The following is a 26,423-nucleotide window of genomic DNA, read 5'->3' as shown; positions in this document are numbered from 1 at the left end:
AATTAAAATACATTTAAAAGGTAATTCATTTCTAAATGAACAATGTCTTATTATTGTGACAATAATGTGTTTCACAGAAGCAATTGACATGTCACCGATGGGAAAGTGGAATAGTAAAATTAACGATGGTTGAATTCCATTTAGCTGCTTCACTATCAGCATCCTGGTATTTTTCATGCTGGCTCACTGTCATGGCTCACTGAGACACCTGAATAGATCAGAGTCATTCATGTTTGTAGTATCACCTGGGCTTTTTGTGCTTTTGTGACAAGTTAAATGTCTGCTGTGAAAAAGATCTATCAGATGTAATAAAGTTATACTATGTTCACTTGTGATGTTTTTTCTGTGATAATCATAAAGGTATTTTTCATGTAACTTGTTCTGTTTAATCCGACCAATTGTTTTTGCTGTTATGGCTTACTGAGATCATATATAGTTCAATTATCTATTTTTGCATGCTAGTTACCTATCTATCTATATTATCGTGTGGAAACATATTTGAAGTTTTTGATTGAACTACTGCTCAAGTCCTTATATTATTTTACACTACACTTTCCATCTTTTAAAAGTGACTTTTAGAAAATGGCCTAACCATAAAACACCAACCCACACACACAATGCAACTGCTTGGCAAACATTATCTATCTAACCACAGATTTACTGTACAAACAACCAGTGATGGGACGCACCCTGGGACTCATTACAAGCCTGTTTTAACCTTAGGTACTTTGGGTATTGTGCATGCTTGTTATTGTAAGTGCAATGATAAGTTAAAGTCCAATAAGTACTTTATCAAACCATATGAATGTGTGACCCAGCCCAGGCCAGGATAGGAAATAAACTAACAATGTAAAAATCAACAAGCCACTGACACATATGTTCAAATTTGATTCATTCAATAAATTATAATTTTTGTCTTAAATCCACCAGCCATTTTCATATTATACCAACATTTGCAGCATCCTGAGCCTTTTTGGTAAGGTTACTAGGAAAACTCAGCCCAGAGTAATTTTATTCTCCCCGAAACAAGTTTCCTTTTTATTTTTAAAGAACTATACAAAAAAACTTTTTTTGCAACTTCATTGCAACAAAAGTACAAAAGACGTTGCAACTTTTATCGCAATTTTTTACAAAAGCTCCCGCAAAAGCAGGCATTTTGGGCCGCAACAATCAAAAAAAAAGGCCGCGAAATCCTGGAGGGACTGGTATACACACAGTGTGTAATGATAGGGTAATAACCAATACATATGTAACCTCTCCACCATGCCAGACGACAGCTAAGCTGTTTAGTTGTACTGTAAATCACAACTCAAAGGTCAATGAGGGTTAACTGTTAATTACAAACTGTACTGTGCCCTCGTCCGTCTTCCTGTGAGTTTGGATATAAATTGCACTCTCTGCTGGCTTGGTAATTGAATCCAGATTGTCTCTTTTGTGTTAAGGTTGATATATCTTGGATACTCCATAGATTGGACCGAGAGGGGGTTCTGCATGGGATGCTGGCCCAGTGAGCTTGGGTGATTTACCCATTCACCTTTTACTGTGACACAAAGGTCTGTCTTTGCACAAAACCAATTTCAAGATCAGGGCCATAACAAACAAGTTGAAAAAGGATGCCACATACATAACCAGGGTAGGATATGCATTTTTACTGCAAGCTTGCAAGTCTACAGCAAGTAATTACTGCTCTTTCCTCCTTGTTGCAGCTGATGTCTATTGATTTCATGGTTGATTCACATTGTGTTGAAGTAAATAACAATGAACTGCTGCTCGACAGGATGACACCGCCTAATCCAAAAAGTCCTCTGGCCCATGTCATGTCGAGTTGAGTAAAAATGTAGTTATCGGTACAGGTACACTGTCTGCCTCACAGAGCAAAAACATAAAGATAGAGATAACCTATCATATACCACACATCTTCCATTTCTTTCCTTGAGAGATTTTCATGAGAGTCTTGTGTTTTTTTGTTTTTTTCCCCATTTGATTGCTTTGTTGGATGGTGTACAGTTTATCATTTTATTGATGATTAGTTAGATTTAAAACACCCTTTTCTCTTTAAAGTCCTTCGACACATGCTTGTGATGAAGCGCAATAATTTCACAGTTTTAGCCTTACACTGTACCTTGATATTTCCATTGATGCTACTACAATCACTGATGTCCCACTTTGTTAAAAAAAGAAGGCCAGGCAAGTTGATTCATAACTGTGCTACACAGCACAGCTAATAATTTGAGAGTTTTTTTGCTAACAATGTTTTATTATCTTTCTGTGAGCATGACTACACACCATTACTGATGCATTTTGGAGCCAAAACAAATTACATCAATGATGGAAAGCACTGTAATCTCCATGTTACTGTTTGTCTGTTTGTCGCATTTGGATACAGGAGGTCTCATTGCATTGAACATGTACATGTTAAATGTGGACTGATTTTACATCACGTTAAATTAATAATAACTGTAAAATACGTCAAAACCATGTAGCAGACACTTGAGTCGTAATATGCTTGGGTTACAGTTTACAATAGCATCACACACTTACACATGCATACATAAGTATACATTAGACACACATCTCAGTTTCAAGTCTATTGCACACACACACACACACACACACACACACACACACACACACACACACACACACACACACACACACACACACACACACACACACACACACACACACACACACACATACACAAAGAGGAAACAGTGACAGTAATTGGAATTCTTCAAAGTAAAAGGGTATCTACTGTTCCAGCATGTTGTCAAGTGGAGTTATATTTAGACAGACCTTGCCACCACTGTGTTTGCTCATGTTAAGAGTGAAAGCCCAAGAGGACAAGAAAAACTTCAAAAGAAGAAACGCAAACACAGGTAATGACATTTGTTCTTCATATTGCCATGTTCCTTAATAATATAAATGCTAGATAGCCTGTGCATTTGTTGTATCCCCCAAGCTACACAGTTTACTAATAGGATATAAGTGTGTTCCCAGCACTTGACAGGGACTATCAGCGATGAATTAAGATAATCCATTTTCAATGCAGTAACCAATGCAAATCCTTGCCTTTGTTTTGTTTTGCTATTTGAATAACTGTGATGACTTAACCACACATAATACTTCTTTTCACATGGACAATGTCCGTGTTTTTGCATGTCTGCAGCTTCTTTGTTACAAAATCTATAACAAACAGCAACCATTTTCAGAAGTATACCATAGAATTGAAGATAGTATGTGGTCAAATGGGCTTTGATCTGACGATGCAGATAAACCAACAGTGCCATCTCGTGAGCCACGCCACTAGCCTGGCTGTGTAAATGCACTCTGAGTTCAACAACTGGGTATCTTTCAGCTCCAGAAAAGAACAAGACAAGCCATAGTGGTGGGGCCTGACAAAGATATCTGGCTTCAGTTAGGATGCGGCATGAATGAAAGAGTGAAGGAACAGTAAAAGAAATAGAAAAAGTTATGCCAGAGGAGAGCTTCTCAACATGTCTGCAGAAAGAATAACAAGACAGAAATCTGTTTAAGACCTCTGGACGCCACTCTGGCAGAACACAGCTACTGCTGCCAACTGTTTGAGTAAGACTCACGTGTTATAGGAGTGTGGGGATTGGTAAGATTAGGCCAACAGCAGCATCTTGAATGCTCATGTAAAAATGCATCATATTCCAAATCACAAATCACAGCATGGTACCTTTCTGTGATACCATTGGATTGTTTTTCTACTAGAGGACGACATCCTATGACAAGTCCGATAGAGTTGGAGGAAACCCCTGAAACAAATAATGTGACTGAGCAACTAAAATTTCCTTCGGGATGAATAAAGTATCTATCTATCTATCTATCTATCTATCTATCTATCTATCTATCTATCTATCTATCTATCAATGTTTAAAGAGCTGTGTTTGTGTTTTCATGTGTACGTATAGACTATGGTTTTACATGCATGTGTGTGTGTGTTTTGTGTGTGTGTGTGTGTGTGTGTGTGTGTGTGTGCATGCATGTGTAAATGCTCATGATTTCTCCTTTTCACTCTTGTGGTTGCCTCCTAATGGAGGTCAGGCCACCTAAACATAGCAGGGATCCATTTACTGTGTTTTATTATTCACTGGGACCCTGACATAGAAGAACATTGTTCTATAAATACAGTTGGGCGAGTGTGGCATGTTAGGTAGACATTTCAAAGGCATTAAACAATCCCATATCACTGACTCCCGCTGTTTGGTGGTACAAATGCAGCATGGTGATATTCCAGGTGTTAGGGGAGAGAGAAACATCTAATTTAAAACTTTATATTATTTTATTAGATAAGTAGCCTACAGAAAAAAATGCAAAACTGGCAATATGTTAAACCCCACGTAAATGTAAAGTGAAAAGTGCAATTTATATTTATTAAAGCTAATAGAGCAATTAACGTCTTCATTTCTGTATGAAAATAATTAGAGAACGAAATGGAAACTGCTGTTGACTTTTCATGAATTTTTTTTCTACAGGAATCCATCGTTTCGCTTTCATTTGGTAGTAAAGACAAAGCACACAATATACACGTGACAAAGTGCTTTGCAGAAAACTACATATATCAGATAAAAACTTGTTATAATAAAAATATATAAATACAATCTTTGTCCAGAGCTTGTGTGTGTGTTCATACAATTTTATGATCGCTGGGAAAATCAGAGCTGTCCGCACGACAAGGAAGTAGACCAAAAAAACTATGGAAATGAGGTCCAGAAAAGCAGAGAAACAATGGGAACATTGGGAAAAAGAGGCAGCAGAATAGCTCACACCTAACTTGTTGTGATGCTGAGAGTGCAATGTACTGATGAAGGGAACCCTGACATTTTGCTGTCTGTAGGGACAGAGCCACAGCCCACTCTGCTCTCCGGTGGGGTGACCAGGGACAGCAAGAACATGTTGTCACCCTCAGAGTGCATCTGACTACACGATAAGCCTCTCTCATTGTCATCACCCTGCCAGCCAGGCTACCTGAAAGGGACTGTGAAAGCCACCACAAACAGTCCGAGACACACATTTTAGGAGTAGCCTATATTTCAATTGATGGGCACAGGGGATACAATAATAGGGTATATATAGTCCCGCATATACAGGGGAGATAGAGGGGGTATATGATTTTAGTTGTGCATTAGTGTGGCTTTTTAACAGTTCTTGAAGATATGTCTATCAGTTTGCTGCCATGCTGGGAGAATGATAGCATAGCATGCAAGCAGATCATCTGTCATGTCAGGTACCAGTGACAGACAACATATAACAAGGCCTCACTTTATTCTGTACCACACTGACTGAATGGGAACAGCAGAAGAACAGTGGGTGCTCCCAAACTGCACTTCCACGAGGGCACCAGCAAACACTGTGTGTGCACTGTAAATGTGAATTAGGCTGATTAAATGATTGAAATGTGTCTGTTTTTGCATGTGAAACAAGTTTCCCTTCTAAATAGGCTAATTCAGTGTGAGTGTGTGTGTGTGTGTGTGTGTGTGTGTGTGTTTGTGTGTCATGGTAGTAAGTGTTTTCTGATTTGTCACCTCTCTGGTTCAGGTTTGGTTAAATGTGGTCAGCTAAAATGATTTGGGTAAGTTTAGAGAGATAATACTTTCATAGTTAAAAGACATTTGTAAAAGACAGTACGTGAGTCATGGTGTCCGGTGTCAAAGTCACAGGATTTATACACCTCACCATCCACTCAGACCTCCAACGTAAAAGTTATTTTATGACGGTAAAACAATGTTGCATTTTGCATGACCCTATGAAGTCACTTCTCAGTGATGTTTGCTGAAATTTACCAATTTGAATTATCCAGTTGCTATTTCTTCTTGTGGGGCCAGTCTTGTCTAAATCCAATTTGACTGAAACAAAACCTGGTGTCCCTTAAAACAGTTTTCTTTATCTGCAGAAGCTGGTTTACGGTATAACTGCTTACTGGTCTTCATCGGAGAAACCACCTAACTGCCATTTCCATTTCACCAATTTACAGTAACCTCAACCTGTTCTAAGTTACAGTTAAACTTAAAAGATAACTGAAGGCGCAACAGCCTAATTTAGTCCATTGCCATTTCTGAAGACATAAATGAGGATTGAAGGAAAATTTAAAAAAATTAAGCATGAAAGCTATATGAGAAAGAAAAGAAATCATTTAATTTTAAATAAGCTTCACTTAGGAAGAGGTGGCTATGAAAGCCTGTCACACTTAACAGGAGAACATCTGTAACAACAAAGAAATGCCTGTGCATTGCCCATTAAAGAGCAGCCTATTGGTTTAAACAAGCCAATTGGCAAACAGAAAGAATTTAGTGTCTAGGAGAACAAAAAAATGAATTAGCTTAAAGGGTTAATCCTATTTTTGTTGTCACCCGCTCCAATGAACTGTCATAACAGCCCTGTCTTTGCCAAGCACAGCCAGCAGGCACACTGCAAGCACATTACTGACACTGGGGCTGTGCAGTCGCAGGTGGCTATATTTAGGTGAGGCACGCTGTTTTATCAAACCTGGGCTAAGAAGATTTCATCAGAGGAAGAGGCAAATCTCCCCAACCTTATAGGCTACAAGAAAACAGAGGGATTTACCAAATACCTACAGAGGGGAGAGGTAAAATCAACTGAAAGGAGTAGACCTTACCTAACACTGCTAAAAGAGATCCAGAAATAGGATTACTAGTAGTTCTATGGTCGGCCATTAATGGGGTGATAGAATGATTATATAGGGTATTTTACACTGTTCCTTAAGGTCTCCTAATAGGGTATGTAATATTGGTTGGGCTGAAAATTGCCCGAATGCTATTTTATTAGGCCCTTACCTACCCTGTGAATATGGCTCTATTTGGAACAAGAGCTTTTCTTCCAAATATGGTATGCTCATGAATATTTAGAATAAGCTGCACGCTGATTGGTTTGAGCAAACGAAGGTACAAACACATGGGAGACTCGACAGCAGGTCTCATATTTCAGACACTGCAAAGTTATACATTGTTTGTTGGGCTATTTCGTTATCAAATTCACTTCTGAGACTTTTTTAAGCGAGAAATCAACTATAATATGGGCCGTTTTACGGAAATTGATGGCTAATTGCAAATTTGGTAAGATTGTGTGTTTTTTAATAAGGGAAAAAATTCCACTAATTAACCCTGACAAGGCACACCTGTGAAGTGAAAACCATTTCAGGTGACTACCTCATGAAGCTCATTGAGAGAACACCAAGGGTTTGCAGCGCTATCAAAAAAAGCAAAGGGTGGCTACTTTGAGGAATCTAAAATATAAGACATGTTTTCAGTTATTTCACACTTTTTTGTTAAGTACATAATTCCATATGTGTTCATTCATAGTTTTGATGCCTTCAGTGAGAATCTACAACGTAAATAGTCATGAAAATAAAGGAAACGCATTGAATGAGAAGGTGTGTCCAAACTTTTGGCATGTACTGTATGTATCATGTCAAGATGTACAAACAACTTCATTAGAGCCATACCCTAAACCCAACAGGAAGTCCGCCATTTTGAATTGAAAGTTCGAAATTAGTGCGATTTTGGCCATTTCCACATGGCGTACTTTATCAAACCCCCCCCTTAGAGAATTCATCCGATCAACTTCAAACTCGGTCTGTGCCATCTTAAGAAGATAAAGATGAAAAGTTGTTAAAAGAAAAACTTTTCGTCATAGGGCGTGGCCGTGGCGGCCATTTTGTGCGTTTCGCCGCCGAAACAGGAAGTGGCTGTAACTCGAGTGTACATTGTCCAACTGGCTCGAAACTTTTCAGGATTCTTAAGAGTCCAACCCTGAGGACAAATAAAGGCCAATATTTACTTAAAGTCATAGCGCCCAATAGTGGCAACAGGAAGTAGGCCTAAAAGTCAAGGTGCTATACTTTAACGAACTCCTCCTAGAGATTTAATCCGATGGACTTCAAACTTGGTCTGTACCATCCCAACACCTTAACGATGAAAAGTTATTCAAAGAAAAACTTTTCGGACAGATGGTGTGGGCGTTTTTTTTTTTTCAGGGGAGGACATAGAAAAAAAAAACTACAGGCCAAAATTGATTTTTGGTCATAGCGCCCCCCGCTGGCAACACAAAATACGCCTTATATGACAAACATCATCCGATTTACATGAAACTCAGAATATGTGGTCTACATGTGATACTGAGCCATCCCCTATAATATGACCACACCCACTTACTCAGGCCACGCCCCCTTTCATAACATTTGAACCGTTTAAGGTAGAGTCTTGTGTGAGGTGTCATTGAACTCAGCAGAGAGTTCCTTCTTCATTGGTGATGGTTTGCCCCGCCCCCTATGCTTAAGCCACACCCCCTTTTTATAACATCTGAACCGTTTAAGGTATACCCTTGTCTGAGGTATCATTGAACTCAGCAGAGACTTCCTTCTTCATTGGTGATTGTTTGGCCCACCCCCTAAGCTTTAGCCACGCCCCATTTTATAACTAATGAACCGTTTGATGTAGACCCTTGTGTGAGGTATCATTGAACTCAGCAGAGACTTCCTTATTCATTGATTGTTTGGCCTGCCCCTCTGTGCTTAGCCACGCCCCCTTTCATAAATGCTGACCCATTTAAGGTAGAGTTTTATGTGAGGTATCAATGAACTCAGCAGAGACTTCTTTTGTTATTGGCCCCCTTTCACAGCTAATGAACTGTATGACGTAGAGTCTTGTGTGAGGTATCGTTGAACTCGACAGGGAGCTCCCTTTTCATTGGTGACGATTTACGGCATCTGAGTGCCACACAAATGCACGGTCGCAAGGAGCGGCGTTCGCCGGTAACCCTGACGCGCACAGACGCGCGAGGGCCCATCCATCCAACCCGTTCTCATTCCGAACTCGTAAAATAAGTACGTTTGGGCAGTGTCCTGCAGCGTCTGATGCGACGAAAAAGGCACCCTTCGGCGTTTTTGTGGAACGTACTGGGGAGAGCCGCAGTTGGATGAGATTTAGCAAGTGGTATGTAAGGGGAAATTGTTGCGTAAGGACAGTGGTTGGGGTGGCGGATGGGTAAAACACCGGACTTTCACCCAGCGGGTCGTCCTTTCCCCGTTGTTTTTTTTTTTTGTTTCCCCGCTTCACGGCGTGTGTTTCCGGCTTTTGAGGCGTCCTTTCCCCGTTGTTTTTCTCCTAAACCCAACCTCCGCGATTCCGTTATTGTCGCGCTTCACCCGCGGTGTGTTTCCCGGCTGTTGAGGTGTCCTTTCCCCGTTGTTTTTCTCCTAAACCCAACCTCCGCGATTCCGTTATTGTCGCGCTTCACCCGCGGTGTGTTTCCCGGCTTCTGAGGCGTCCTTTCCCCGTTGTTTTTCTCCTAAACCCAACCTCCGTGATTCCGTTATTGTCGCTCTTCACCCGCGGTGTGTTTGCCGGCTTTTGAGGAGTCCTTTCCCCGTTGTTTTTCTTTTAAACCCAACCTCCGCAATTCCATTATTGTCGCGCTTCACCCATCCTGACCAAGCGCGTCAAAAGGGACGAAAAAGGGACGGCAATAGTGGCGACCAAGCACGTTTACATGAGACGCTAAAGGAGACTTTTAACGTCAAATAAGAACGAGAAAGGCTCCTGACCGAACGTCCTTATTTTACGAGTTGGGTGTGAGAATGTGTTGGTCCATCACTGCTCGCAGCTTTAATTTTTGGTTGTAATTTGAGTAGATTTACAGTTTGAATTTTGTCACATCACTTATACAACATCTACCTAAATGTCTTATAAAGCTAACAACGGTGTCCGATTTCAAGTTAATGAATATTTGTGAAGATTAGGGGTTTCGTTAGCTGCAACTGTCCCTTCAATCCTAGCTATGTGTAGCTACAAATCACGGATAGTTAGCTTCATTTTTGGTCATAATTCGAGTATATTTACAGTTTGAATTTCGTCACGCCACTTATACAACATCTACTGAAAGGTCTAATAAAGCTAACAACAGTGTCCGATTTAAAGTTAATGAATATTTGTGAAGATTAGGGGTTTCGTTAGCTGCGACTGTTCCTTCAATCCTAGCTATGTGTAGCTAAAAATCACGGATAGTTAGCTTCATTTTTGGTTGTAATTCGAGTATATTTACAGTTTGAATTTCGTCACGCCACTTATACAACATCTACCTAAAGGTCTTATAAAGCTAACAACGGTGTCCGATTTCAAGTTAATGAATATTTGTGAAGATTAGGGGTTTCGTTAGCTGCGACTGTCCCTTCAATCCTAGCTATGTGTAGCTACAAATCACGGATAGTTAGCTTCATTTTCGGCGTAATTCGAGTACATTTACAGTTTGAATTTCGTCACGCCACTTATACAATATCTACCTAAATGTTTTGTAAAGCTAACAACGGTGTCCGATTTCAAGTTAATGAATATTTGTTAATTTCAGAGGAATTCCAAGAGGAGGCTAGCTAGCTCTCATTGATAGAGCTACATCCAGCCGCAGGCTCTATCAATGAGACTCGCGGACAAGCGGCGTTTATTTCCCCAATCTTTCATTTAAATAACTCAACACATTATAATTACACACATTAAAAGATTAACTGGAACCTGTGGTAAGAGAATGCTGGCGTAACAAGCTCGCCGACCGCGCTCTCACTCACATACACCGGGCATTTAGCTAGCACGAAGAGGGGAGTTGCAGGCCCTGGAGCTCTGTCAGAGAAGCAGCGTTTGGTAGTCCATTAGCCCCAAAAAGGGTGACTTTGCGCAGGTATGGAGTGCTGTGGGCTGCCAGCCATAATGGAGCTCAATCAAGCTCACAGCAGGCCGGGGTCTGTGAAGGAAGGCAGGCCAGGCAGCGAGGCAACACCCCAGTCAGCACCGGCCGCTGAACTCCGACACACAGTCGGACAAAATTTGCAATTAGCCATCCATTTTCGTAAAGCGGCCCATATTTGAGCTTTACATAGTTGATTTCTCGCATAAAAAAGTTTCAGAAGTGAATTTTGTAATGGAATAGCAGAGATCTGCGCGACCTAGATTCAGAAGACTACCTGATCTCAGGTCAGTTGTGTAGCCTATGTAAATGTTGGGGCGTGACCGTTCTCTTAATACACCCATGGGCGTGACAAAGGTACAGGTCCTGAGATGCTTACGTAAGCAACTAGCTTTGTTGAGATTCGCCCGTTTTCAGCGGCAGTTTCAAAATATGAGATTTTCATAGTAAAGGGGTGTCAATGGGATTTTGAGCTTCTATGTATGTCCTATTTACCCAACGAACTGTCGTTATTCAACTATGACAGGGTAAAATCGGTTTTGCATTCTATAACTCCTTTAAGGTAGGGGTACAGCGTATTATTTTTCATTCACCTCTAAAGCTCTGTCTCGAACTGTTATTCAAAACAGCCCAGAGAAAGACAATGCTAAAGACAATGTCACATCCGCTGCAGTAGAGCATTATCTAATAGATAGAGGTCTGACCCCTTAAAGGTAAGCACTGACAAAAGTGAAAGAAGGAGGCGCACAACCACCACAATTGAAAAACACAAGAGTGGAGCCTGCCAACACTCGGACACTAGTCTCGCATTGCCAGACCTACCTCCACAGCGCTGCGGAGGAGGGTCTGGCGAGTCCACACAGCATTCCGGGATGGGAGAAAAACGTGCTCTGGTTTATTGGCATTACTTCAAAACAATCACAATCGCGTCTTTCTGCGGCGCTTAAGCCAGCTCGCATCGAGCAAATCGCGCACTGCTTCGCAAAATAGCCTCGGGAAGGAACTTGTTTTGGTGGAACGTGTGTATGTCTAAAAGTTGTTTTAGTCGTGCAACAGAAAACTCAGATTGGACAGATAGTCTAGCTAGCTGTCTGGATTTACCCTGCAGAGATCTGAGAAAAGGTTAACCATAGTCCTAATAAATCGACTGGCGATTAAAATGCCAACACAAAGGAAGCCCAAAGCAACGGATATCTGGCCTAAATGACTGAAATCCGGCAGAATTTCTATCGGCAAAGGAACAATCCCGGAAGTGGAACATTGTGGAAATAATTTACTCCGACACTGATCCACAGGTCTTTTTACATCACAGAGTAACGCTTGACAACCACTGAATCTAAGTTAGCCTATTTGGTTTTACATCAGCAAAGACATATACAGACACTGAGTATATCTATAGGTCAAACTCTGGTTACATTTACATGGTCAAAAAACTACTTTTTAATTTAAAAAAAAACATCCTCACCTCACTCTCTCTGTGAGTCATTTAGTGTCTGGTGCATTATAATGCTCATAATATGATGCCATACTGTGGACAGTATGATCACTGTACAGTTTTTGGGATTTAAAATTATCTAAAATATACAGACTTGCTATTGCTTCTCATTGGATCACAGGGTTTATTTACAAAAATACAGGTCATCCCTTTCATGATGTTTCTAATGGTTTAAAGGGAATGTAAACCAGTTAGTAGTGTAATAAGATGCAAAGATGTGGGCAGCGATTCAGAGGTCCTGAACCAGGCAAACCATCCTAGGGAAACTTTCTAAATGTCACAGCGTCAGTCCCAGACACTCAAGAATATGCCCCAGATCCATTCATTGAAATAAGTCTAGCCTAAACTTGCTCTGATGTTTGAATAGCTCAGAAGTGTGCACTTAGGAGCTCTGACTAAACCATAAATCACCAAAGCCACTTTGCAAACTGAACAGATGTAATCAGAGAGCCATCTGAGAAGAATGCTCTAAACTAGCCAAGTCTGTCCCATTTTCATACCAGTGGGATTTTTTTTTTCCTTCTGGAGAGGCTTTGCCCGGCACAACTAGTGGCTACCCACTATCCCTGTCCTTGTCTCTGCAGGCCTGCAGAGTCCTTCCCAGAGCGCAACCTGCTACCTATCTGCTCAGAGCAACAAAAACTGTACACAGGTAGTCTGCAGTCAGAAAATAAATATGCCCTCTGTGGGGAAAAAATAGAGACAGTGAGTGGCAGGGCTGTACTGTTGAAGACACGGAGAGGACACAAAGCTCTCAAGCCAGTTCCATCAGCATGCACTTATCCTACTAGCATGTGCCAGTATCTGCACTCCAGCTTTCATCCTGCCACTAATTGCATCTGTGTTTTATCATGATGCCTTGTTATCTCCCACAAGGTCCTTAGGGTCATGTCAAAGGGGCCCCCTGTCAGCCAGCCACTAAGTGTGGCAAAGGAAACACTGGCCAGTATCTCCCAACTGAATACAAAAAGCCCTCTGCCAGCCCGCTGCTCGGTTGGACAGGAGAGCCTGAGAGAGAAATGGCACAACGGGCTTTCTCTTAGCATAGATGAAGTGCTAAGATAATGTAATGTCTATAATACCAGGAAGCTGATCACACTATACACTATCACCTCATGCCCTTGCTCTGGGCTGGACCCATACTGTGCCATTATCTTCACCATTTCAGGTGCTGCAATCAGCACATGGAGCAGCTACAATGAAAGCCTTTTTCTATCCATCTCCCAAACGATGTTCTGAGGTCAAAGGGTGACAAGGAAAGAAGGGACACGAAAAGAAAAAAATAAGAGAAGAGAAAATGTGGAAACAGTGAGAAAAAAATGAGACTTTGTACAACATATTAGGACAAAAAGGAGGGAGGGCATGAGGAGAGATCTATGTCAGTATGATCTCCTGGAAATGGTCATCACTTTTCTTTCCCCACTGTTATTTTAAGCAATAGTGAACAAAACTGGAGGTGAATAAAATTAATACAGCTTAAAAGCTGATGGAAAAGCCGCATTAAGAAGACCACCGGAGCATGAAATGAAATCATATCTGAAAGGAGATGCAGTTTAGCTGATTTTTGCTGGTCTGCGGAGTAAGCAAAAAGCGGAGGCTTATCTGACTATTAAACCAAACAGGGCAGGATTTATCATGTTTATTTGTTAGCTCTATAATTTCTCGATTGTACATGCTAAACAGGGTCAGGGTTGGATTTATACACACGAGCTTTGCTGCTGCCTCCCTATTCAATGAAACACCGGGTGACTTGGTACAACCAAAACTGGTGTGCGGGAAAAAAAGAGGACATGCTATTGACTATGGAGATGGTGAAGATAAATCAGCCCCCAACATAGCAGTGGAGAGGAAACAATCTGTCTCTCAACATCGCATGTCTCATTTTCCAGCCATTTGTCTGAGCTTTCTAGACACCCAGCGTGTAGCAGGGCCAGGCCAAACACATTGATCCAGGGAAGTGTTTCCTGTGAATCACGCCAGCTACACACAGAGTTCTTTATTCAGCGCACTGGCCCCTGGCCCCTTTCTGAGTGGAAACCCAACTGTTTCCAAAGCATTTTTACAGAGTACACCTGGAGAGGTTGTCTAAGGAAATGTCATTCTCCTCACATGTGTGTTCTGCAGGTGGCTGGAGAGAGTGATATTAGCAATGTAATAATAGTAAGAAAAACAGAAACGATGATGAAGATGTAGAAGATAGGAATGGTATGACTTTGTTTTTTTTTCGATTGTTTCTTGCAATTTCTGCTAATTGGCTCTGAACCTAATATAACTAGTATAAATATATATATACAGTATATAAGTATATGAAGCAGACTTTGTAATAGGGAGTCTCTTGCATTAAATTTAAAGTAATTTCCCCCCCTCTGAAGCAGCATATCAGTGCCAGTTCAACATCTTGGCCATTTCCTATAGGCTGATAGGGAAAAAGGCAATCCAATTTCGGGGGAAACAGGGGGTATGAGAATCCACCTGGGACATAGGCAGGGCTGAAAAGGTCAACCTGTATGTAGCAGAATGTGTGAGGAGGAATGAACAGGCTGGGGCTGCAGCATGCATGCAGAGGTCAACACAAGGGAAACTGAGATTTGGTAACTGTACTAAACAAACAATGCATAAAAACATAGCATATATTTTGTGAAAATTAAAACACTAAGCAGTCTCTCAGCATACCACTTTTCTCCAGCTGAAGGATGAACCAGGGCCAAAATATAGTTTGCAATTCATCACACCCCCAACTGGCACTGTCAGACACAGCCCACCAAGAGCCTGGGTCTGTCCGAGGTTTCTCCCTAAAAGGATGTTTTTCTCACCACCTGAGGTTTCTTCCTAAAAGGAGTTTTTCCTCGCCAATGTCGCACAAAATGCTTGCTCTTGGGGGAATTACTGGAATTGTTGGGTCTTTGTAAATTACATGAGTGTGATCTAGACCTACTCTATCTGTAAAGTGTCCTGAGATAACCATGAAGGTAAATATGGTGCAAAACGTGAGAGCTTGTAGAATACGATGTGAGAACTTGCAGAACAAAAAATCTGAACGTGTATGTTAAAATTTGCACTTGTAAAATTTAAATTTGCACTTGTAAAACTAAAATTTGCACTTGTAAAAAATATTCACACACGTGGTCTGAAACAATTTTCACTTGTACAACTAAAATTTGCACTAGTAAAAAATATTCACACACGTGATCTGAATTTGAAGTCACAAAAAGAAAAAAAACAGAGCTTGTAAAAAAAATCTGAACTTGTAAATTGAAATTTGCACTTGTAGAACATATTCACACACCTGTATTCTGAATGTGAAGTCGCATGAAAAATATTCACATATGTGTCGATTGATATTTGTATGAACACAATGACAGCTGCAAACTTGTAATGCAACATTTACTCGTGTACTTTTTTTTTACTCAGGTTCATTTTCCATCACAACCACAACTCAGTGATTACAACCTCTCGAATCAGTCACTGCAACTTCACATATGTTGCTCTCGCATCACAAAGTGGCGAATTCGTCCTCGACTTTTGCAACACACTTTTGCGATACATTTGGTGCAAAACTAATTTGTACCTGTGGACTAAGGCTGTGGAGCTCTGAGCCAACAGAACGGGGAAAGCAGGGTTTCTATCGCCAGATGAGGGACAACTCTGTCCGGCTTATTTAGCTATGTAGCATGGAAGCCTGGTGGAATATTTTTTCTGCGACTTCACATTCAGAATACAGGTGTGTGAATATTTTCTACAAGTGCAAATTTCAATTTACAAGTTCAGATTTTTTTTACAAGCTCTCGTTTTTCTTTTTTCTTTTTGTGACTTCAAATTCAGATCACGTGTGTGAATATTTTTTACAAGTGCAAATATTAGTTTTACAAGTGCAAATTTTAACATACAAGTTCAGATTTTTGTTCTGCAAGTTCTCACATCGTATTCTACAAGCTCTCACGTTTTGCACCATATTTACCTTCATAGGATAACTTGTTATGATTTGATACTATAAATAAAATTGAATTGAATTAATTCAGTTCATTCAGTTTATTTGACCACGAAATAAATCTAGCCACGAGAGGATGGGCTTTCATACATCAGGCCATCTCAGGTCAAAAACAGTGGTGTACTGAGTGTACTGAGCTGCCTTATAATGTCCGTGTTGTGTCCGTGTTGGACCCTTGTTGCGTTGTTAAAATGAGCAAACCTTAGCCATCTGGCTCCTTACTAGGCATTAAGAGAAACAAAGAAAAGGATTTTTTTTTTTTTGTCATTTCACCCAGGTCTGTGTGTTAACAAAGTGCCTGGACTATGAATGGAAGACATCAGAGAGAATCGATAGCATACAGGAGGTATTTTAACCCAAGCTATCTTAATTATTCATTCCAACTATGCTGACGATTTCCATAAAATAAAGCATGCTGTGCTTTCTTGATTGCTGGAAATCAAGTCATTTCTTCCTTTACAAGTTTTTATTTCTTATAGGCAATAGGTTCTTCAGCTATTAGTTAGTTAGTAAAAGCGATAATAACAGAGATAATATTCTTTAGTCTGGTTATCAATTAAGTAATGATGCCGAAGGCTGAATCACTGCAGTACACACAATCCAAGTCAAGAATGCCCTTTTGGGTAGCATTGGAAGATTACACCTACTGTATATAATTAAGCAATTGATCACGTCAGCTATTGCTTTTTATAAAATGATCATCAAGTATGTCAATATGACAGTTAAAGTCACATTCCAATTTAAATAGATTTTTATTATTAAATAGGTTCACAGTAAAATAGACCCTTCTGGGCTGGCTGCCTGCACATACTGTGGTGGTTGCTATGGAATGCAGCACAGGTCACATTCACCATCACTAGAAGCAAGCAAAAGCTATTTAATTTGCTTTGTGCTAAAGAAAGGCACACAATAACGCAAACAAACTAACCGATCGAGACAGCAGTAGAACAGCAACTCCCATTTTCTGCGAGGTAAAATCTGTTTTTGTTAATTGAGTCTGGTGGAATTAAGAAGAGCATTGATAATGGCTTCAGTTTCCCGTCAGAAACAAAGGCTGTCTGACTGCAAAGTAAAGCCAAAGAGCGGTGAAAATATTCTAAATATAGTGTACACTGAAAGGGATACTTTGCCATTTTAAACCAGCTCTTCACCACCCATCAGTTTGTTATTCTAACTTTTTTTTTCTTAGAGCGGAGTGATACTTATTGTGCAAAGGAATTAGACATCATAGCCATTGTACATGGTTATTATATCACAGCTTTGAACCAATCAGATTGCTTGATTTGAGCTACCCGTTTTATAATCTGTGCTGATTGCTTTTTGGACAGCGGTAATTACATGTCAAATGTCAGATTGAAATTAAACCTAAATATATAAAATGAGATTTATAACCAGGATGGAAAATAAAATTCAGGCCAAAAATAGAACATACAGTAAGGCATCACTGGTAAATAAAGAGTATCTACTTAAAGTTACAATCAATCGCAGCCCCTTTGGCACAATTTATATGTCAAGTGTCACAATGTTCACAAATCCTGCTATAATATGTTTCATTCCCTGCATGAGCCAAGTGGACAGGAGAAGTAAACAAGGGAGTGTCAGTCCATTGTATGGAGGGAGTGGGCACTCTTAATATATTTTTTTAACTACTCTCTTTTCCAAACCAGTGCTAAAATAATTCCATAGCAAAGCCAGATGCAGAATATAATAATAACACAGAAAGGTCAACAGAGGTCCTGGTCACTGTCCCACAAAAGACACTTCAAACGTGACTTGACTACAATTTCATAATTTGTAATCAAATACATTTTACACATTTTCTCCATCAACCACCCTGAAATGTTGAGATAAGTGAAAGTGACATATGTCCATCTGTCCAGCAGCAAGAGAAATACATTTGACACTGAAATGTGTTAAAAGAGGAAAAACTTGGCTGAGTACTGTTGTGTATTCACCTGAAAAGATCATCAATTCATGTTTTAGTGTAGAGGATAGTGGTGCGGGAAGGACACACGGCATTACATTTGTCAGGTGACTAAAATACATCAAGCACACCAGCTGGGTGACTCACTGAACATGCAGCAGGCTTTCCCATTTTCAACATGTATATGATGTCCAATCAATCAATATAATCTCACCTTGAGATTATCATCACTTTGCCAAGGTTAAACTCAGCTCTCTGCCTAATAACGAAGAAGAATTAAATGGCATAACAGAAAGGGGAAAAACACTGACATGAAAAAAAGGGAGGCCATTCTTTTACAGTTGCGATCTCGAGTCCTGATTTCACACTCCCACACAAGTGTGCCTGGCGAGGTCACGCGGTACCGTTCAATCATTCTGCCACTATGACAGTCAACCTTCCACCCACCGGCCACGCACATCATCCCTGGGCTCCCTCCATTAAATAAATTGTGCCGTAATAATCTCTTGGCTCCTAATATCCGTGGATGAGCACAGCAGCCTATTTTGATTACCCCACTTTCAGACCCAGCCAGAACCATCTGTAATCCCCATGTTTTACCCTCACTAAATTAAAAGGAGGAATTATTTAATGGAGACCGAAAGGAATAGAGTGTCATTCATCCTAGTGTCAAAACGCTTTTTTTTACACCACCTTCCCATGCAGATTAGCACTACAGGTATAAGACAGGAAGACATGGTTCATGAGGGCACACGCTAACACTCTACAGTCTGGACTGGACTCATGCATCTTTTATTTAAAGCGTTTTGATCTCGTATGGACCTTGCGCGATCATCATCATTAAGACTTGTTGCGCTAAAAAACGGTTTGAAAGGGGTTCAAACCGCTTTGGGGTCCTCTACTGCATCTCACCTTTGTGTAACTCTCACCCAGACTCTGACTCCTGCCACCGCCACAAGACGGGCAATCACGCTGCAGCCGCCGGTATGTTTCTCCATCTCATTTTTCAATAAATCCACCCATGACAAGCTGGAGGCCCACGAGACCCAAACAAATCAATGGCAAAACATACCTCAAATCGACCCTAATTAACCTGACTGGAAATAGAGAATGCTGTTATTAAATCTGATACCGTAGCGCACAAACATAATACACACATACACACATGCGCACATTCGGTACAGTCCGAGCACTGTATCTTCAACAAAAGCCTGTCGCTGTTCTTGGCTGTGAATGCTTGATAACGGTCTGTAAAGCTAAGGTGTACTCATTTGTGCAGTATTCAAATATCAAAAAATTCACCAAAGAATACCATGGGATTTATTTCCCTCATACAAAAAATCAGTCTAAGCACAGGTAGCACAGCTATCATTCTCTTTTTATTCTTATCAAGTACACTGAACTTTTCCTCACCATTTTAGTCTTTGAGACACGCAAACATAAGTCAAAAGTCAACACAGCAAGAGAAGCTGTCCGAAAAAGTTTTTTTTCTTCTTTTTGGACTAATGGAGAACATACAAAAATGCTATGAAAAATGCTCACTGCAGCAAGAGAATGAACAACACTTTGCCTAAAAGTTACTTCCATTTACCTATATCAAAGCTTGTGGCACATCCGTGACAACATCTGTTCTACTTTTCTTTAATTAATTCTCCACAAAAAATAACAGAATTTGTAAGTTGTCTTTTCAGTGGATTTATTGTTTCCACTGTCTAGGTAAGTGTCTTCTGGGAAACAGAACTGGATGTGTGGTAGGAATAAAAAAAAGGCTGTTGAAAATGTGGACTTTGCAGAGGGGATGGAAGGATTGGCCTGACTGTCGCAATGGGATTTAAGTGACTGACAGAAACTGCAGGGCAGCCGACCCCCCTCTCTGATAGTGTTGGCAACGCGGTTCTAAAGGAAAATGGGGGATTAATAGAGCCTTCAGTGCAAAAAAAAAACAAACAAGTTCTAATGTGCGACACCTTCTTTCTACTCTCTCAGGGGAAATGCGGAAGACTTTCCAACAGATGTTTGTCCCTCTGGGCTCTGAATCACAAGATAATTAAAAGGCACTTGACGATCAGAGGGCTGTATTCTAATATTGCACCGCATCATTTGTCTAGAACTCTGCACAATGCTGCTGCATTGATAGAATCCACTCAAAGGGCTCTATGCGAACAGGTAAGAAAAATCACCTGGTTTTCATCATGCACAGATAGAGGATCTATTGTGTGAGAAGGGTATAATTTTGTCAATCAAGCACTGAAATATGTTATTATCTTCAAAAGGGGCAATAAACATTATATGATTTTTATCAATCTCTCATTTGTGACCAAGGACATGCGGCATCGTTAGGGTCTCAGCACAGTTTATGGTACAGCAGCTTTTAAACAGCAAAACTAAAGTCAGATTTCCATGACAAGTAAGTAGTAGTAGAGCATAGTAGATATCAAACAAAAGCATCCAGTGAGGAACAGAGGGGGCAGGAATCTCATGTATTGTTCTACAATCCTTTCAAAACCCGACAGATATTTCATCATGGTTGGTATTTGCTTAAGGACGGTAAAATCGTCCCTTATTTAAAAGACTCAATATAAATCAGTCATTTTGTACCGAACGCTTGTATCCTTGTTCTTTTTTTCGGGTTGAAGATGTCACTCTCTGGTTAACTGACCACATCTGCTCACTGGGAGATGCGCTTGTTCCGAACCAACGAGGCTGTCGTTCAGCTTTGGATCTGGAAATGAGGCTGTAGATTGGATTATGATGCCATTTTTTAATCCGCCTTTTTCCCTTGCGTAAGATATTGCTCCTCCCTTGCTCTTACGTTATACAATACTTGACAAGAGGAGATTTTGCTGAATTCCGGCACAGTGATGACTATATGATCCCTTGTGACACTCTAATTTGAGCTTATACTGTAGTGCCAAAGCTTTGATGCAGACATGGGAATAAAACTTTTAGTCACAGAGACTTCCTTCTCTTCTCTGGGCCCATTAAAAGTTCCCCTCATCTCCTTGTGTACTTTTAATTACAGTCATCGCGCCCCTGTCTCTGATCCTGATTTTGGAGGAAGTAGGCATCCAAATATCAGCATTTCTCCTTCAGTTCATTAAAGATAAAATACCAGCTGTAACTCATCTCAACACGCTTTGATAACTCACTGGATATTGGTTTACCATTTTTCTCCATCTGACAGGAGATGGGTTCAAAAGGTTCAGTTATTGGCCATTACCTCTAATCTATTTGTGAATTAAGGAGTTACTATGTTCGTTTCATGATTAGTCACAGAGAAATGTACACAAACATTTCCTATATAGAGTTACCCAAAGCACAGGCTCAGGACTTCTACTCTCCTGATTGAGTGCCACATCTGTGGTTTTAATTGTAGTGCTGAGTAATTTCGTAATCATAGTGATGAGTGGTCTAACCACAAGCAAACTCTCTCAGATTGGCAATTTTTAAATGATGGTAATATACAGTATTCACCTCAGACCCCAACAGTGGGTGGCTAACCTCATTTTAGAGCACTTCTCGCCACATCACATTTTCATTTATCTATTTATTTTGGTACATCACACCTGAGAACGTACCCCACCTATTTCACTGATAAGTGTGGAGCCCTTTTCAGCATGTTGCTCTTCAAAACTGATGACTGGTGCCAAACCGGCTGACCTCGTATCAGGACAGTTCCCCAAGCCCCACATCACCCCCTTCCACATGACATTTACCACAGTGAGTAAGAGAGCAGAGGGGGTCAGGAAGAAAACAATAACAACCAGCTGGGGAGTGAGCATAACAAAAAATGGCAAACCGTCTAATAGATGTCTCACTTCCTAATGATGACCTGGTCTAAAACGGTGTGGTTTGAAATTGCAATTGCTTATGTGGTTTTAGTGTAAATCGGCTGCACATAGTTCTCGAACAACATTATGCTTGAGATACCTGGGACAGGCTTGCACTTGTTATATATCGTGGTTTGTAACCCCAACTGGGATTATTGAAATCTGCTGAGGGCATTCCTAGGACAGAGGAGGAGCTAAGACCTGCGCGCAGAACCCTCAGGCTCCCCGACTCTGGTAGGGACCGAGCTTGGAGAGGAAAAGAATCCACTTAGGTGGCAGCAAGTGGTAGGGAATTTGCTTAGCTAAAAACAAACTGTTAAATTAAAAATACTACTAATGACAGCTGACAAATGGGTCAATCTTAAAATATAAAATTCAACAAGGGAACACATCCTGCGATCTGGCCGCTGAATTGTCCTTCTCAGGATAAACGAGCCAGATAGGGGTATTGTCTGTTTCCTATTCTAGGAAGACTCATTTTAGCCTTTCTACTGACTTGTCCGGGCCTGTGGGAACTGCACTACAACTTCATATGTCTCTCAATGTCAGACATCTTGTTCAGGTAGAAAGCACACTTTTGTGGTAGTGAGGAACCATCTATATCCCACATGCCAGAACACGCCATTGTAGCCAATTAAACACCAGGCAGGCTGGACCAACTTGTTCAATGTCTGGACACGAGAGAAATTTGGTATGAGCAACAGTGTGATCTTGCTCCGGCTAATATTTTACAGCAGCTCAGATGTTGATTGATTTAAATGATTTAAATGATAGGGTGCATACAGTATGTAGACTAGAAGTACCAAGGCTGACCGCAGCTTTAGCAATGAAACTACGAACTTTATGCGAATTATTAAAATAGAGGGAAAATGTGTTCGAATTCTAAAAATAAGATGGGATCATTTTACCGTACAGAAGCTGCATGTGAAAATTAAAACACTAAGCAGTCTCTCCAGCATACCACTTTTTCTCCAGCTGAAGGATGAACCAGGGCTAGAAATATAGTTTGCAATTCATCCACACCCCTAGCTGGCACTGTCAGACACAGCCACCAGAGCCTGGGTCTGTCCGAGGTTTCTCCCTAAAAGGATGTTTTTCTCACCACCTGAGGTTTCTTCCTAAAAGGAGTTTTTCCTCGCCAATGTCGCACAAAATGCTTGCTCTTGGGGGAATTACTGGAATTGTTGGGTCTTTGTAAATTACATGAGTGTGATCTAGACCTACTCTATCTGTAAAGTGTCCTGAGATAACCATGAAGGTAAATATGGTGCAAAACGTGAGAGCTTGTAGAATACGATGTGAGAACTTGCAGAACAAAAAATCTGAACGTGTATGTTAAAATTTGCACTTGTAAAATTTAAATTTGCACTTGTAAAACTAAAATTTGCACTTGTAAAAAATATTCACACACGTGGTCTGAAACAATTTTCACTTGTACAACTAAAATTTGCACTAGTAAAAAATATTCACACACGTGATCTGAATTTGAAGTCACAAAAAGAAAAAAAACAGAGCTTGTAAAAAAAATCTGAACTTGTAAATTGAAATTTGCACTTGTAGAACATATTCACACACCTGTATTCTGAATGTGAAGTCGCATGAAAAATATTCACATATGTGTCGATTGATATTTGTATGAACACAATGACAGCTGCAAACTTGTAATGCAACATTTACTCGTGTACTTTTTTTTTTACTCAGGTTCATTTTCCATCACAACCACAACTCAGTGATTACAACCTCTCGAATCAGTCACTGCAACTTCACATATGTTGCTCTCTCGCATCACAAAGTGGCGAATCTGCGCCTCGACTTTTGCAACACTTTTTGCGATACATTTGGTGCAAAACTAATTTGTACCTGTGGACTAAGGCTGTGGAGCTCTGAGCCAACAGAACGGGGAAAGCAGGGTTTCTATCGCCAGATGAGGGACAACTCTGTCCGGCTTATTTAGCTATGTAGCATGGAAGCCTGGTGGAATATTTTTTCTGCGACTTCACATTCAGAATACAGGTGTGTGAATATTTTCTACAAGTGCAAATTTCAATTTACAAGTTCAGATTTTTTTTACAAGCTCTCGTTTTTCTTTTTTCTTTTTGTGACTTCAAATTCAGATCACGTGTGTGAATATTTTTTACAAGTGCAAATATTAGTTTTACAAGTGCAAATTTTAACATACAAGTTCAGATTTTTTGTTCTGCAAGTTCTCACATCGTATTCTACAAGCTCTCACGTTTTGCACCATATTTACCTTCATAGGATAACTTGTTATGATTTGATACTATAAATAAAATTGAATTGAATTAATTCAGTTCATTCAGTTTATTTGACCACGAAATAAATCTAGCCACGAGAGGATGGGCTTTCATACATCAGGCCATCTCAGGTCAAAAACAGTGGTGTACTGAGTGTACTGAGCTGCCTTATAATGTCCGTGTTGTGTCCGTGTTGGACCCTTGTTGCGTTGTTAAAATGAGCAAACCTTAGCCATCTGGCTCCTTACTAGGCATTAAGAGAAACAAAGAAAAGGATTTTTTTTTTTTTGTCATTTCACCCAGGTCTGTGTGTTAACAAAGTGCCTGGACTATGAATGGAAGACATCAGAGAGAATCGATAGCATACAGGAGGTATTTTAACCCAAGCTATCTTAATTATTCATTCCAACTATGCTGACGATTTCCATAAAATAAAGCATGCTGTGCTTTCTTGATTGCTGGAAATCAAGTCATTTCTTCCTTTACAAGTTTTTATTTCTTATAGGCAATAGGTTCTTCAGCTATTAGTTAGTTAGTAAAAGCGATAATAACAGAGATAATATTCTTTAGTCTGGTTATCAATTAAGTAATGATGCCGAAGGCTGAATCACTGCAGTACACACAATCCAAGTCAAGAATGCCCTTTTGGGTAGCATTGGAAGATTACACCTACTGTATATAATAAATTATTAATATAAATATGACAGTTAAAGTCACATTCAATTTAAATAGATTTAAATCTTAAATAGTTAACTTTGAATATAACTATAAAAAAGCTATTTAATTTTCTTTGTGCTAAAGAAAGGCACACAATAACGCAAACAAACTAACCCGTCGAGACAGCAGTAGAACAGCAACTCCCATTTTCTGCGAGGTAAAATCTGTTTTTGTTAATTGAGTCTGGTGGAATTAAGAAGAGCATTGATAATGGCTTCAGTTTCCCGTCAGAAACAAAGGCTGTCTGACTGCAAAGTAAAGCCAAAGAGCGGTGAAAATATTCTAAATATAGTGTACACTGAAAGGGATACTTTGCCATTTTAAACCAGCTCTTCACCACCCATCAGTTTGTTATTCTAACTTTTTTTTTTCTTAAGTGATACTTATTGTGCAAAGGAATTAGACATCATAGCCATTGTACATGGTTATTATATCACAGCTTTGAACCAATCAGATTGCTTGATTTGAGCTACCCGTTTTATAATCTGTGCTGATTGCTTTTTGGACAGCGGTAATTACATGTCAAATGTCAGATTGAAATTAAACCTAAATATATAAAATGAGATTTATAACCAGGATGGAAAATAAAATTCAGGCCAAAAATAGAACATACAGTAAGGCATCACTGGTAAATAAAGAGTATCTACTTAAAGTTACAATCAATCGCAGCCCCTTTGGCACAATTTATATGTCAAGTGTCACAATGTTCACAAATCCTGCTATAATATGTTTCATTCCCTGCATGAGCCAAGTGGACAGGAGAAGTAAACAAGGGAGTGTCAGTCCATTGTATGGAGGGAGTGGGCACTCTTAATATATTTTTTTAACTACTCTCTTTTCCAAACCAGTGCCAAAAATAATTCCATAGCAAAGCCAGATGCAGAATATAATAATAACACAGAAAGGTCAACAGAGGTCCTGGTCACTGTCCCACAAAAGACACTTCAAACGTGACTTGACTACAATTTCATAATTTGTAATCAAATACATTTTACACATTTTCTCCATCAACCACCCTGAAATGTTGAGATAAGTGAAAGTGACATATGTCCATCTGTCCAGCAGCAAGAGAAATACATTTGACACTGAAATGTGTTAAAAGAGGAAAAACTTGGCTGAGTACTGTTGTGTATTCACCTGAAAAGATCATCAATTCATGTTTTAGTGTAGAGGATAGTGGTGCGGGAAGGACACACGGCATTACATTTGTCAGGTGACTAAAATACATCAAGCACACCAGCTGGGTGACTCACTGAACATGCAGCAGGCTTTCCCATTTTCAACATGTATATGATGTCCAATCAATCAATATAATCTCACCTTGAGATTATCATCACTTTGCCAAGGTTAAACTCAGCTCTCTGCCTAATACGTAAAGAAGAATTAAATGGCATAACAGAAAGGGGAAAAAACACTGACATGAAAAAAGGGGAGGCCATTCTTTTACAGTTGCGATCTCGAGTCCTGATTTCACACTCCCACACAAGTGTGCCTG

General features: G+C 40.0%; 1 protein-coding gene across 2 annotated transcripts in view; it reads right to left on the bottom strand.

The window, feature by feature from the left end:
* Positions 1 to 26,423, bottom strand: part of LOC120556283 (potassium/sodium hyperpolarization-activated cyclic nucleotide-gated channel 4-like) — a 92,335-nt gene that overhangs the window by 55,724 nt on the left and 10,188 nt on the right. The gene's annotated exons all lie outside the window — the stretch shown is intronic.

Source organism: Perca fluviatilis, chromosome 3, assembly GCF_010015445.1.
Source record: "Perca fluviatilis chromosome 3, GENO_Pfluv_1.0, whole genome shotgun sequence".
Taxonomy (NCBI): domain Eukaryota; kingdom Metazoa; phylum Chordata; class Actinopteri; order Perciformes; family Percidae; genus Perca; species Perca fluviatilis.
This window is presented reverse-complemented; position numbering and strand designations above follow the sequence as displayed.